The 14215-nt window shown below is 40.2% G+C and overlaps 1 long non-coding RNA gene across 1 annotated transcript in view; it reads left to right on the forward strand.

The window, feature by feature from the left end:
* Positions 1-384: 384 nt before the first annotated feature.
* The window catches only part of LOC123377906, a 31643-nt gene continuing 17812 nt past the window's right edge, over positions 385-14215 (forward strand). Inside the window, exon 1 of the long non-coding RNA XR_006582382.1 lies at positions 385-545. This is a non-coding gene — a long non-coding RNA (uncharacterized LOC123377906). The remainder of the gene's footprint in view (positions 546-14215) is intronic.

Raw genomic sequence — 14215 nt, forward strand, 5'->3', positions numbered from 1 at the left:
ATCAAAGTTGCTTCATATTTAAGAACTAACAGGCAAAGCTCTGAGAACAAAACTTACATAGAGAAGCTGGATGAAATATAGCAACAATGTTTGGTTTTCTTTATCTGGACAAAAATTCTTGGTTTTGAGAATTTTTATGAAATGGAAATAGATTTTTAAAAGTTTGCCAGTCTTTGATGAAGAACATGTGTGAGGACATTTTCACAATCATTGCCTAACAGCAAGCATTTGTTTCCCTCATTTCTTTTCCACATCTTGTGGGTTGGTTGAGACTGGTCACATGAGACACTCTGTGCTGGGTACTGATTGGCTAATTGCCTAGGCCCACCTCATATATTCAGGAGTCATAGGTTTAACAGAAGCCATTTTGATGACTACTTTCAGAGGAAGCAAGTCTGTGCAATATTCTGCTGTAGTGTGGTGTGAGAAGAATGGGTATCCCTTATCCAAGGAGAGCCTAGGCTTTCAGAGAGGCAATAGAAGAGAAATTAATCCACTGAAAAACTGAGCATGCTGTTCCTCCACCTGCAAGACAACATCACCAGGTAAAGCTGAAGGGGTTGTGTTGGGAGAGTGTGTTACATATCCTGCATGAGAGTCCCCAGGATGTAGGTTTGGATATTTAAAATAGGTGTCCAAATGTTGACTTTTTTGTTGCTAAACTGATATGGAATTTGGTTTTGAGGAAGATGCTTTTCAGGGTTCTGTCTCATGCAGTTAGCTATTTTAGTGCTCAGATTTACATGGTTTTTACACTGTGCTCCTCATTGTGTGTAGGTTGAAAGAATTGGTAACATTTTGGGGCCCATTGGTGGAGTCCAGGTGCGAGCACAGACTAGCTTTTCTTATATAACTCTGTAAACAATAACTGTTTTGCCCTCAACCTTAAGTTTGTTTTCCTTCCCTTTGTTGCCTTTACATTCTGGCTTAAAATCATTCACCACACTGGATGTAGTGTAGATTTCCATGCCACATGCAGAGGTGAAACATGATTGCATCTTTTGCTGAACAGGTTATCCCTCCCTGACATGATATGTACCTGTCTGTGGACATTTGTGTCCCCCTGTGGGTGAAAGCAAAGAAAGGTGACGGCACTTAGCACCATACAGGATCAGACCACTAGAAATTGTTATGGAATGCTGTAAGGTATGTTTGTGTATTTTACAGCTAAACCACACTTAAGCCCAAGCAAATGAGCTGTAGACAAGAGGCTGGGTTAGTGTGACTGCAAGGGTGTTGTCCTCCCAAGCATTCAGACCTTTTTGTGGGTTCTCAGAGTCTCTACAAAGGGATCCATACCATTTCAGTTGCATTCAGGGTCTTCCTTCACAGGCGGGTTATTTGGCTACTCTTCAGTATTTCAGGCCTGTCATCTCTCTAGTTAAACAAAGAATAACTAAACAAGACTATGCTCAGTGTGGGATATACTTTCAGTTGGGCATTCATAAATTCTGATATGGCAACAGGATGAGTTAAAGCTCATGTAGGAGAGTCTTTGCTGCAGAATTAATTCACAGAGCTATTCATGAATTACATGGATCATTATTATTTTTGTTAGCATTAATCCAAACTATCACAGGAAAGCTGTTTCTTCAAGTACTATTATAATGTACTCTGTGTTTGAACTAGTATGAGACTTTGGTATATTGGCAATTATTTTAAGAGTGCTTTGATACATAAAACTTATCAGAATATGAATATTACAGTTCTTCAGTAAGAATTAAACCAGCACCAGAGAAGTGATAACATGAAATACATTTAGGTAGTTAGTGTGAATGCTAAAGAATATACTTGTAACTGAAAATATACCATGAAAGTATTACAATGAATCCATTGCTTGGTTTATGTTTACATATATCATTGTCATGATCCTCTCCCACTCCTCATTATGGGTCATAAATGGAGGCCCATGTCCTTTTAGCTCCCAAACAAACTTCTACTACTGAAGTTCAAGTAGTAGCTCCATTAGCTTCAGCAGTTGCAAACTGCTGTCTCTTCTAACCCATCCATGAGAGGGTGACATGACAGATTTTGCCATTGTTTTTTGCTTGAATTATGTTAACAATATAGAGGCAAACTGTGCATCCCCCTACATGAGCATGTAATGCTACACCATTTGTAAAGGGACCAGGGCAATGGAGAGCTTGCACAGAGAATTGGGGCCTAACTATGTCTGTAGGACAACAGTTTTTCATGGCAACTTTTGAGGTTCCATTTGTTTTTCATTGAAATGAAAACAAACCCTTTTGGTCATGAAATGGAATTATGTTGGAGAGGTTTGTGTGCGTGACACAGGCTAGTCTGGTGGTTAGAGTACTGGCCTGGGATGTAGAAGACCAAGGTTTGAGTTGCTGTGCTTCCTGTGTCAGGTGAGCCTTTTCCATCCCAGCTCACTCCAAATCAGGCAGAGCAGAGAGTTGAACCTGGGTCTTCCACAATCCAGGCCAACATACTGAGTATCTCTGGCCCAATCACCTTTCCAGTGAAAGTTTTGTGGAATCTCCTGCATCATTATGAAGTGTTTCCACCTAGATGAAACAGCATATTTCTGCTAAAATCTTCCAACCAATTCTACTGGTATCTCATCTCAGGTATCATTGAGTGGAGAGCTGTTGTTGTTGTTAAATGTATTGTGTTCTGTCCAAGTGGCCCCAACTAAGGTTGGGGCCTCACTGTGGTACAAACATCGTTAGACAATCTCTGCCTAAAGAGTTTACAATGTAGACAGTCAAAGAGTGTGAGAAAGGAAGGACTTTTATCCCTGTTCTTACAAATGAGAAAACTGAAACTTGGATTAAGTGATTTGCCTAAAGTCACTAAACTAGACTGTGGTAGAATCAATAAAGGGCATCCCAATCAAACACAATGAAACACATGACTAGTCTTCCTCTCTTGCTTTGTTAGGACCATCTCATTTACAGGCTGCAATCTAATATTGCAAGCACACATCTCTGGGCATTGTGTATAACTCAGATTCTACATATAGGTTCATTATTTTGTTGCTTTCAACTGATATTTAACATTTTTGTGCTTTCTCTACCTCCATCTCAATTTTTGTGCTTTCTGTACAATACTTTATATTGCATGCATCCCATCTTTTGACGTTAAGGAGTCTGGTAAAAATCTGTTAGACTTCACAACATATTAGACCTATTTCTCCAAGGGTGTAAAGTAAATTAAAATGCTTGCTTGTTGCGCCACCTCAGTACAGATGTGTTCAGACAATGAAGGGCTATATGCGAGGTATGGTGGTTAATGGAATGTTCTGTGATTAATTTGTCAGGTTTGATCTATTTCTCTGTAAAAATAAAACTGTTGGAATTAGGGCCTGGCTTAAATCTACCACAGAAACTTCAGTGTTATGATTGCCATAGTACCCTTAACAGTGTTTCCATATGCATAGCTATTATGGGTCTCATCCTGCCCTCATTGCAGTCAATGGCAATGTTGCAGTTTAATTCAACGGTGGCAGAGCTGAGTTCTATTTTAACCCTTTCTTTTTTAATAGTTACAAGATATGGGACTATCTCTGGTGTCATTTACTCCAGACTCAAATTGGTGCATCTCCACTGAAGTTGACTTTTACTGGTTGGTAAAAACAGACAAGTATCAGGTCTTTTATAGATGAGGAAAATAGGAAATTAAACACATTAGAAATATTGTAAATTAAATGTTACCTAATCATCAAGACTAGGATATAGCTCAAGAGAGAGTTCACTGGAGATAGAGTTACTGGTGAAAGCCACTGTCAGTGAGAATATAGAGTTATAAATGAATGACATTGCAGTTCTGATTCTGGGGAATACAATTTTCAAACTTACTTGAGAAATTCAGTGGATTGAGGATTTGGCCCTTAGTATGTAAATCAAGCCTCAAAGTTTGTGTTAGCTTCAGAAATAGTATGAAGTGGAATTTACAGGATTGTTAATTAGACATTAAATAACTTGCCAAATACTATCGATTTTGTAGGTTTTATAGTTCAGGAAACAGAAAAAGCCAGCTGAATTTCCCTATGGCTATGTGGTAGTTGAGTTACCTTCTGGGTCAATAGTTAATGTCATGTTACATGTCAGTATTGCACAGATGTGCAGAACTTATCCCATGTAAAGAATGTTTAAAAATCACTTTTTAGTAATTTGACTTGTTTTCTTTTCATATGAACTTTATTTTTGTCTTGGCCTGGTGTTGGTCCTCTATATAGGTGTAATGGGGACTTGATCTAACATACTGAAATCAGTGGAAAAACTTAATGGGTATTGGAGTGGACTCTTATTCAGCAGTACCTGAATTTCACAATTACTGTATTTTTTGTTAAATTATGGGAAATGATGGATAATACCTAAAGTTTAATAGAACTGGTCTACATTTGGGAATTTTTTAAAAAAATTTACACTGACCACTTTTACAACATGAAAATCTAAATTGTATTACATGATTACTTGAGTCCTTTAAACTAAAATGGTATTTAATGTTGTGCTGGGTAATACTGGATGGAGCTACAGTAACTTTAGGGAAACATCCAGCAATTTGTCAAATTTTAATATTCATGTTCATCAGAGGGTGAGACAAGCATTTTCCTGTCTTTTAATTGGCTTTTTTAAAAACTTGATATCAATTTTTAAACAAATTATAAAACTTTGTATACCTGTAGGAGACACTGCCTGGTTTTGATCTGCTTATTTTATTTATACACCAATATATATGAGAAGATGAGAGTAAATATTTGCCTTTGCTTTGGGGCATTTAACTTTGAAGTATCCTTGTGAGAAAAATAAGGTTTCTGCTGGAATTTAACCTTGTACAATTCATTCTTGGTATCCGCAGTTCTGTCACTAGATGGCATGCTGTATGTATGAATTCAGAACTGCTTTTGCGTAAGCTTCCTTTGTATCTTATACTTTAGAAGAAGCTAAATAATGCCAAGTAATGAGTTAATTCATAGAGACATATAAGCAGCCAAGGAATGCCAAATAGACAGTTCATATGTAAAGAAACCAGGGTGAAACTGACAACCACTGAGAAGGCAATTTAACTGAATGTAAACTTGTGTAACACATGCTGAATGGCTAGATAGCAAGAAATGGACACACATGACAAATGCCAAGCTGACAGGCTCTCATATAGGTGTATGATACAGACATCAACAAATCATCATTATTAGAAACATAAGTGATTACCAGATATACGGTTCTGATGAACAGATATCACTGCTCTACAGACAAAATGCTTCTGAAATAAATGTAGTCCAACTTTACTAATTCTGGGTCACTGAGAACAAAAACTGATGCTTAAAATTGGCTCTAGTTTTCAAGATATGCTATTGGGTCAGTATATATGACCCTTGACTTGGGAATAGTGGAGGATAAGTGAGTTATAAAGGGAAAGGATCTCAATTTAAACCAGAAATGACTAAAATACATCTTTGACTGGATCTATGAATAAATCTATGACTGGGTTTGGACAGTACTTGCTTTTTAGGCAAAACAATGAATGATGCAATCTGAAGCTGGTATTGCATCATACATGATATGAATTGCATCATGTTATTCCTAGAAGTCATGGATGATGCAATCATAATGAAGCTTACATCACTCTGTTGAACAAATTGCCCTATATCAGCTCTAGAAATCATACAGTGTTGTGCTCTCATTTGTCAGTGTTTGATTTTTGCAAAGGGACACATTTCTGTTTAGCCAAAGTGAGCAGAGATGCCTTGTACTTGTGTGAACAGTGCAGATAACTTCTGCTATGTTTGGTGAAGTGACTTTTGCATCACAAAAGCGCAGTATAACCACTATGGTTAAGAAAGCCTATCACCTTTATTTTGGCTGCAAAATTGGAGATCAGGACAAGAGGTGGGCCCCACACATGCTGCAACACTTGCACAACAAATCTTCGCCAGTGGTTGAACAGGAAAAGGAAATCTATGCCTTCTGCAGTGCCAATGATTTGGAGAGAGCCAACAGATCATACCAGCAATTGTTACTTCTGCATGGTGCCTCCAGTTGGGAAAGGTGTGTCAAAGAAGAAAAAGTGGACTGTGCATTATCCAAACATTCCATCTGCTATACGCCCAGTACCCCACGGAGAAGGACTGCTGGTTCCTGATGCACCAGAATCATTCTCACTTGAGTCAGACGAGGAAGAGGATGAAACTTCTGGTCCTGAACCATCAATGTCACAGGACCCACATTTTCTCCCATCCTCCTCCTCTGAACCACACCTCATAACACAAGATGAACTGAATGACCTTGTCAGGGATTTGGAACTACCCAAGAGTAAGGCAGAGCTGTTGGGCTCCAGACTACAGCAGTGGAATCTCCTGGCAGGTGGTGATAGGGTTTCCATGTTCCGTGACCGTCAAAAGGATCTTGTCCCATTCTTCTTCATGGAAGGTGATCTTGTAGCCTGCAACAACATCGATGGTGTGATGGCAGCCCTCAACATAGTTCACGATCCAGATGAGTGGAGACTGTTCATTGATTCATCAAAGACGAGTCTTAAAGCTGTTTTACTGCATAATGGCAATGTTTTGCCATCAATTCCAGTTGGTCATGCAGTCCATATGAAGGAAACCTATGACAACATGAAACAACTTTTGAGGTGCATAAACTATGACCAACATCAGTGGCAGCTTTGTGGCGATTTGAAGGTTGTTGCTCTCTTGCCTGGTCTGCAGACTGGATACACAAAGTACTGCTGTTTTCTCTGCGATTGGGATTGTCGTGCAAGAGATTCCCACTACATCAAGAAAGATTGGCCACTCCGACAGTCATTGGAGCCTGGGAGGAAAAGTGTTCAGCATCCACCACTTGTTGAATCAAGGAAGATTTTATCACTCTTACACATCAAGCTGGGTCTGATGAAGAACTTTGTCAAGGCCATTGACAAAACACAAGCAGCTATCAAGTACCTCTATGGAAAATTTCCAAGGTTAAGTGAAGCTAAGATAAAGGAAGGTGTCTTGGTTGGTCCTCAGATTCGTGAACTTCTTCGAGATGATGCATTTGACCATGCACTGCGTGGCAAGGAAAAGACGGCATGGAAAGCCTTCCAGTTAGTGGCAATAAATTTTCTCGGAAACAACCAGGCAGACAACTACAGGTTGTTGGTGGAAAACCTCCTCAAGGCATACAAAAGCCTTGGTTGCAACATGACACTAAAGATACATTTTTTTGTACTCATCTAGATTTTTTTTTCCCACCGAACTGCAGACCAGTGAGCGATGAGCATGGCGAGCGATTTCACCAGGACATTGCAACAATGGAGAAATGCTATCAGGGCAAATGGAGCCCATCAATGCTTGCAGACTATTGCTGGACAGTGACAAGAGATGCTCGATTTAATGAATACAAGAGACAAGCCAAGAAGCGCCGAGTAGACACTGAATAGGACTAAACTATGTACATAATTTTTTGCCTTTGTTTCATAATAAATTTTAGTTATATAACCCTTTTGCTGATTTTTGAAGTGTTACATAAACAGGACAGGTGAAATATTATCATGTAAAGCAACCATAAACACATGAAAAGACCTAGGTTTACAATTTATGATTAAAACTCTATCTACACAATATACATAGACATAAAATGTAAACTTAAATATCTTAAACAGTAGCCAATCAGTTGTTTTGTTTGTCATATTTGAATTCAGCACGTCAAAATCATAATAAATACCACATTTTATCTCTGAAGCAGACGACTTCTCAAATTGTAGACCAGTGTATCCAGCAAAAACAAAAGATCAGTTATTTTGATTAGCAGCAAAAGAATCCTGTGGCACCTTATAGACTAAGACGTTTTGCAGCATGAGCTTTCGTGGGTGAATACCCACTTCATCGGATGCAAGTGGGTCTTGCATCCGATGAAGTGGGTATTCACCCACGAAAGCTCATGCTGCAAAACGTCTGTTAGTCTATAAGGTGCCACAGGATTCTTTTGCTGCTTTTACAGATCCAGACTAACACGGCTACCCCTCTGATACTTAACCCATGTGATACTAATCAAAATTAACACACCAAAATATGTTCATGTGTAAAATGCAAGCAAAACACAATGACAATTATCAATATTTATGCTGTAACTATTATGGAAACTATGCTATTAAACCCATTCCACTTATAAAAAACATTAAAACCTGCTGAGAGAAGGTAGGTAAGAAGATTCACCACTTCCCACTGATGCTGTGAAAGTTAGATGCGCAGCTCAAGGACAGTAGTATTATATTTCTTACATTTTTTGAAAAACCATTTGTGTGTGTGAGATATTATGCTTGTAACTGCTTCCTCATTTGGGACCCAAAATTACATTGAAAGCTTTGTATCTTAAATTATTTACATCAGAAATGCAGTCATGACCCCTGTAACTTGAACTTATAGGGACAAATCCCACAGCATTTTAAACTTCCCATATTCATTTTTGTATATGCCTTTGTGATGGCCAACGCACGGTTGGTTGAACCTTGGGCCTCCTGTCTTACAGATTTGAGCTACCACAGCTTGAGCTAAAGAGTCAGGCTCTTCAGCTGACAACTAGAAGAGGCTCACATTCACTGCAGATTGGGTACAGGGGGGTTACATAACACACAATGACCAGCGAGTTACACCTTGTCTGATGTCTGTGTTCTATAGTGCATCTGACATTAAGCCTCAACAGTCTGAGAGCTATTCTAGAAATGTCTCAGAATGGAATTTTACTAAATAGTAAAATATCTTACTGGGTTCTTTATATAACGGGTGGCCGAACTTTGGCTTATGAGCCACATGCAGCTCTAACCCCCCCAATTCTCCACCTACCAGACTTTGTTGGGGGGGAGAGGGAGCTCGGGACCTCCACCTTGCAGCAGGGTAATGGGGTAGGGGCTTCTGCCCAGCGGGAGGGGGTGGGATCTCAGGGCTTCGGCCCCATGGGGCATACCTGCTGGGGCTTGAGGCCCTGAGCCCTGGCAGGTGTGCCTTGTCTCCCACACTTCTGAATTATTGTATGTGGCTCAGAGGCTCAGTAAGTTTGGCCATCCCTGTCATGTAATAGTGTCTGTAATTACATTAGGATAGATTCTGTCACCTTTACTTATGGAACAATACTTTACTTCTCTACTAGCCCTACTGATGTAAACAAAACAACTTGAAGTAAAATATTACTGCACGTGACAGATTCTGGCCTTTTGTGGCCTCCTCCAATCACATTAACTATATGGTTTCACTTCATATTTACAATCTACTGGATTTTGTACTAGGTACATATAGCAACAAAAATTACCTTCAGAAAAACTGCAGTAATGTCATATACAAAGCTAAAAAGGTAATTAATAATTAGCCTCCCAGGTCTATGAATTGTTTTTTACAAGTGTCTAAAAGCATAACAGGATATTATAACGGATAAAGAAACCATTTTTTTAAATGGAGTTTGCTTCCAAAAATTGAAAGAGAACCTTGTCCTCTGCTTTTATTTCTAAATATAAAGTTAAGGTCCTAAGTGGGCTGTATTTTGAAAAGTGCTGAACCTGAAGCACTTCCTGTTGATTTCAGGGTGAACTGTTGATTGTTCAGCTCCTCTGAAAATCAGCCCACTAACAAAGGTGCCTAAGGGATTTAGTGGCTTAATTGTATGCACATATTTCTGAATCTTGGTCAAAATAAACATTTATTAATCAAATCCTTCTCCTTAAATACTTTTCCAGTCTCTCCCTGCCAGTCTCCTGCTTTCCTTCACAGATCACTGGCAGAAGGGCCACCAAAACTGATCCCATTGTCTGAGGTTACCAGAACTAAAATGTATCTTCTGTGCAAAGTGGTTCCTTGTCTGGCACAGGATGAGGTTTACAGATTCTGCAGCCCTTCCTTATGCTGAGTAACATTTACCCGAGTGAATTCCCACATTGACTCACTTGAAGGAATGCTGCTCAACATGAGTGGGTTTGTACAATTTGGATCTGTTTTTCTCTGACAGGTTCAGAACTGCTGTGGTTTTGTAACATTAGCTATTGACCAGGACTATAGTGGCTCCCTTCATGGTCATTACAAGCCTGCATCTCAAAGACAAACTTAGTTGCATTTGCTCTAATTTTCCGTCACCAGCAAATGTGAAATGGGATCCCTTTGCCCACAGGACTGAGGGGGAGTAGGGTGTGCTGTTGGGGGGGGGGGGGGGAGAAGGAAGGGGGGATTATACTGGAGACTCAAAAATGTCTAAGATCTGTGTAAATAAAGTGAAATGGGAGGACATGGGGTCCCAGCAAACATGATATACCTGGGCTCCAGATGTCTCCTGACAGACCTGTTTACTCACAATGGGTTTCAAGTGAGGCTATGATTAATTTGTTCAAGTTCCACATGGAGATATTACCAATCTCCCATACTTTGTACCATAGAACATAATTTAGCATTTAATTAAAACACTATATACCTGTGGAGGAGCTGGCAGAAGATGTAGGGTGAACTCCTGGGCCCACTGAAGTCACTCAGTTTTGCAATTGATTTCAGGTAGTGTCAGACACTTCACAGTTGAAGCCTATCAGCTATACAAATTGAATGATAACCAAAAGATGAAGATTTTCACTTTTGTGATGCTACCCATATTAATCTTGCATTTAGATCTACCGTATTTTCCGGCGTATAAGACAACTGGGCGTATAAGACGACCCCCTAATTTTCCTGTTAAAACATAGGTTTTGGCCTATACTCGCCGTATAAGACTACCCTCCCTTCTGAGGCTGAAGGACCCACCACCGAAGACCCGGTAGGGAACCGCCCAGTGAGTACACCCCCCACCCATGTCCTGCCCCCCCCACCCTGCTCCTTGTCCCCTGACCACTCCTTCCCAAGACCCCCAACCCTAACTCCCCCAGGACCCCACCCCCTGCCAAATTTGCCCCGCTTCCTGTCCCCTGACTGCCCCGACTCCATCCACCACCATCCCAACAGACCCCAGGAACTCCCACGCGGCGCCTACCCAACCCCCCCTTCCCCATCCCCTGTCTGCCCCCCCCAGAACCTCTGCCTGATCCAACCCCTCCTCCCCCGCCCCAGTCCCAGCCCTGGCCTCTTACCCCTGCCGGGGGCCAGGGCCAGGGCCGCAGCCGCGGGGCCCGGCTCCCCGGGCCCGGCCGAGGCCGGCGCCACAGCCGCAGAAAACAAAGATAAAAGATAAAAACAAAGATATAAAAAGGTAAGTTGTCCCGCCCCCTCCCCCACACGCCCGGCTTACCTGCCCACTCCTTTTTTCAGGCTTCCCGCAAACATTTGATTCGTGGGAAGCCGGGGAAGGGGAGGAGAAGGAGGGCGGAGCGTTCATGGGAGCGGTGTCATCTATTAAGCCTGCTCAGATTGGCTGAGTCAGAGAGGCAGGCTATTACAACCTTTGCCAATCCAAGCAGGCTTTGTATGCATTAATAGCATACACCAGTGAGACCCCTCCCAGGATTGGCTCAGCCGAAGCTGTTTATACCCGGCGTATAAGACAACCCCCGATTTTTGGGGGTTGTTTTTTAGTTTAAAAAGTCGTCTTATACGCCGAAAAATACGGTAATCAAATATTGCTTATCCCACCATGAACAATTTGACAATACCCATAAAGAACAAGGGTTGTGAGAGACTCTTAAGAATTGTGGCATAATTTAAATAGAATGCTCTAGTCAAGCAGACCTCAGGGTATTTGGCTAACAATTTCTGAGCCCAGCAAGATGGGTAATGAAAGAAGCATTGCATGATTTTTGTTTCTGTGCTTAAAGGGGTTGGGCCAAGAAATTCTACTCTTCAACTTAAGGATGATGAAGTTTGAAAATATAGAGCAGAGATGTACCCAATTTAGCAGCACTTTCCATAGAACATGGGATGCTATCAAATCCTTGTCTCTTTGAGATACATGAAAGGAGGTTAGGGTTTGTACTGAAGTAAATACAATCTTCCTTGTAAAAAAAACCCTTGTTTTAAGCATCCATCACCAAAATAAACCTCCAAAACCCTGATCTAGTGACTTTAATGGCTCCCAAATATAGATGCTGGATATAGGGCGTGGGGGGTGCTACTGCACCGCCAGCTTGAAGTGGTTTTCATTATATGCAGGGTTTATAGTTTGGTCAGTGGCTCTCTTTACACCCCCTCCCATAAAAAATTGTTCCAGTGCCCCTACCCCCAAAGATCAACAAACACTACAGGTAGCTTTCAAATATTTACATACTTATTAACCACGAAAGACCACACAAAATACTTAAATCCAGATCCATCATCATCATTACAAAGCTACTGCATATGAGCTCCTTGCTATAGACAGTTATCAAAATCCTAGCTGCAATGTCAGCAAGACTCCTGGGAATATAATATGCTGGGGTAATTTTTATCACCCTTTGAAAACCCTAGAATTATTACATTTGTATCCCTCTCCCTACGAAAGGAGCCAGATCAATTTAAATGCAACAAAATCTGGCATCCACCATAAAGCATTAAAACCAGTCATCTGCATGTACACGATCCTTCCATGGAGTGTTTTGGTTTGTCTTTTTGCTGTAGATGTCATTTAAAGAAAGTTCTTGTACATAACAAATGCATAAGGAAAAATAAAGACTGAAAGTTACAAAAATGAAGCAACAGGAAAACATGGATGAGACACTTAAAGAAAAGATGCTACATAACACACCAGCAAGATGCCTCTAAAAACTTGAAATTAGATTGCATAGATTTCTATTTATTCTTTCTGTAGATTAAGAATTCATGTTCTCTGAGCACAGTGTTAGCTAATTCAGCCACTCATTCTTTGTAATTGACAATGAGGTTTCCCCCAGTTTTTTTCATATGATGCTTTGATACTTGGTGTGCTTTAAAGACTACCCTCAAGGTAAAGCGTGGGAACCACAAAGTCATAGCTTACAATAGGGAGTGTGGTAAAATAAAAATAAAAGCAGGAGCAGCTTCTTTAGATGTCCGTCCAGCACTTCACAACTTTCTGGCAAGAGACTGTGATAAGTTTGCAGGCTGCATCTAAATTTAACACCAGCAGCACTCTCCATCAGACACAAGATCCAACCAATGCATTGTTTTACAGTGACAATCTGGTGGAAGATAATAAGAATTAGTAAATTTAGGAACACTTACTGAGACAATTTTCAATCTCCAAACCATATACAGTTGTATAATTCTTTCTCCTATTTAATTTTAACTCATACAAAAGGTATGGTGAGTGTATTAAACCATTTATGTATTTTTCTCCCTAATGCTTCAATCTGAAAACCTAATCAGGACCTACATTTTTTATTTAATACACCATGAAGTCTCTTAACTGAGAGATCTGAAGCTGAAATGAGGCAGAACTTTGTTTAGTGACTTAGGATGAAATCCTGGTCCCACCGAAATCGGCCCAAAACTCCCATTGACTTCAGTGGAACCAGATTTCACCATTAGTTTGGAACTGCTTATTTATTGTCAATTTTTTGTTCAGTCCCTTCCCATCAACTTTTTCTGACCGGCCCAACTTATTTTCTTTTTCTCTATTTTTTCCCCACATTTTTCCCTTCGCTTTTTGCCACTGAAAAATAGAGGAGACCTGAAAATTGAAAACAAAACATTTTTCATTTGGTCAAAAAGGTTATATTCTGAAAATAATGAAAACATTTCATTTGTTTGAAAAAGTACATTATTCATTTTAAAGATGTTTTCCATGTAACTTTTTCACCCATTTAGCTAATGAATCAAACAGACAGATTTAATATTGATTTGAATAAGCTCTATTCCAGGATCTCCTAAATCATGTTTAGGATCTCCCTAAGGAGGTGATTCTTGCACTCTGTAACCCTCTCTTCTGGAAATCAGAACAGGATGCTCAACACAAGACTCCCTACTACTCAACAGGTTCCAGCAAGATGGGGGAAAAGAACTACTGATCTAGACCCAAATCAAATTTGTATTTTCTCCAATGCCTGGTCATTGTGTAATAATACTTAGCTTTTATTTAGTGATTTTCATTCATGGATCTCAAAGCATTGTGCCACAGTGGTCAGTAGTAATCTTTTACAGGTGGGGAAACTGAGGCACAGAGGTGCAATGACTTGCCCATGGTCACCCAACATGTGTTCAGTGCTCAAGGTGCCAATAGAGCCCAGGTCTCCTAAATCTTAGGCCAGGGTTCTATCCACTATGCCATACTACTACCAATAGTCATTTACACCTTTGCAAAGTGGGTTTAAGATGTTATCAGTATAGAATGGTAATAGTTTACACTAGTGT

This window comes from Mauremys mutica, chromosome 9 (genome assembly GCF_020497125.1).
Source record: "Mauremys mutica isolate MM-2020 ecotype Southern chromosome 9, ASM2049712v1, whole genome shotgun sequence".
NCBI classification, from domain to species: domain Eukaryota; kingdom Metazoa; phylum Chordata; order Testudines; family Geoemydidae; genus Mauremys; species Mauremys mutica.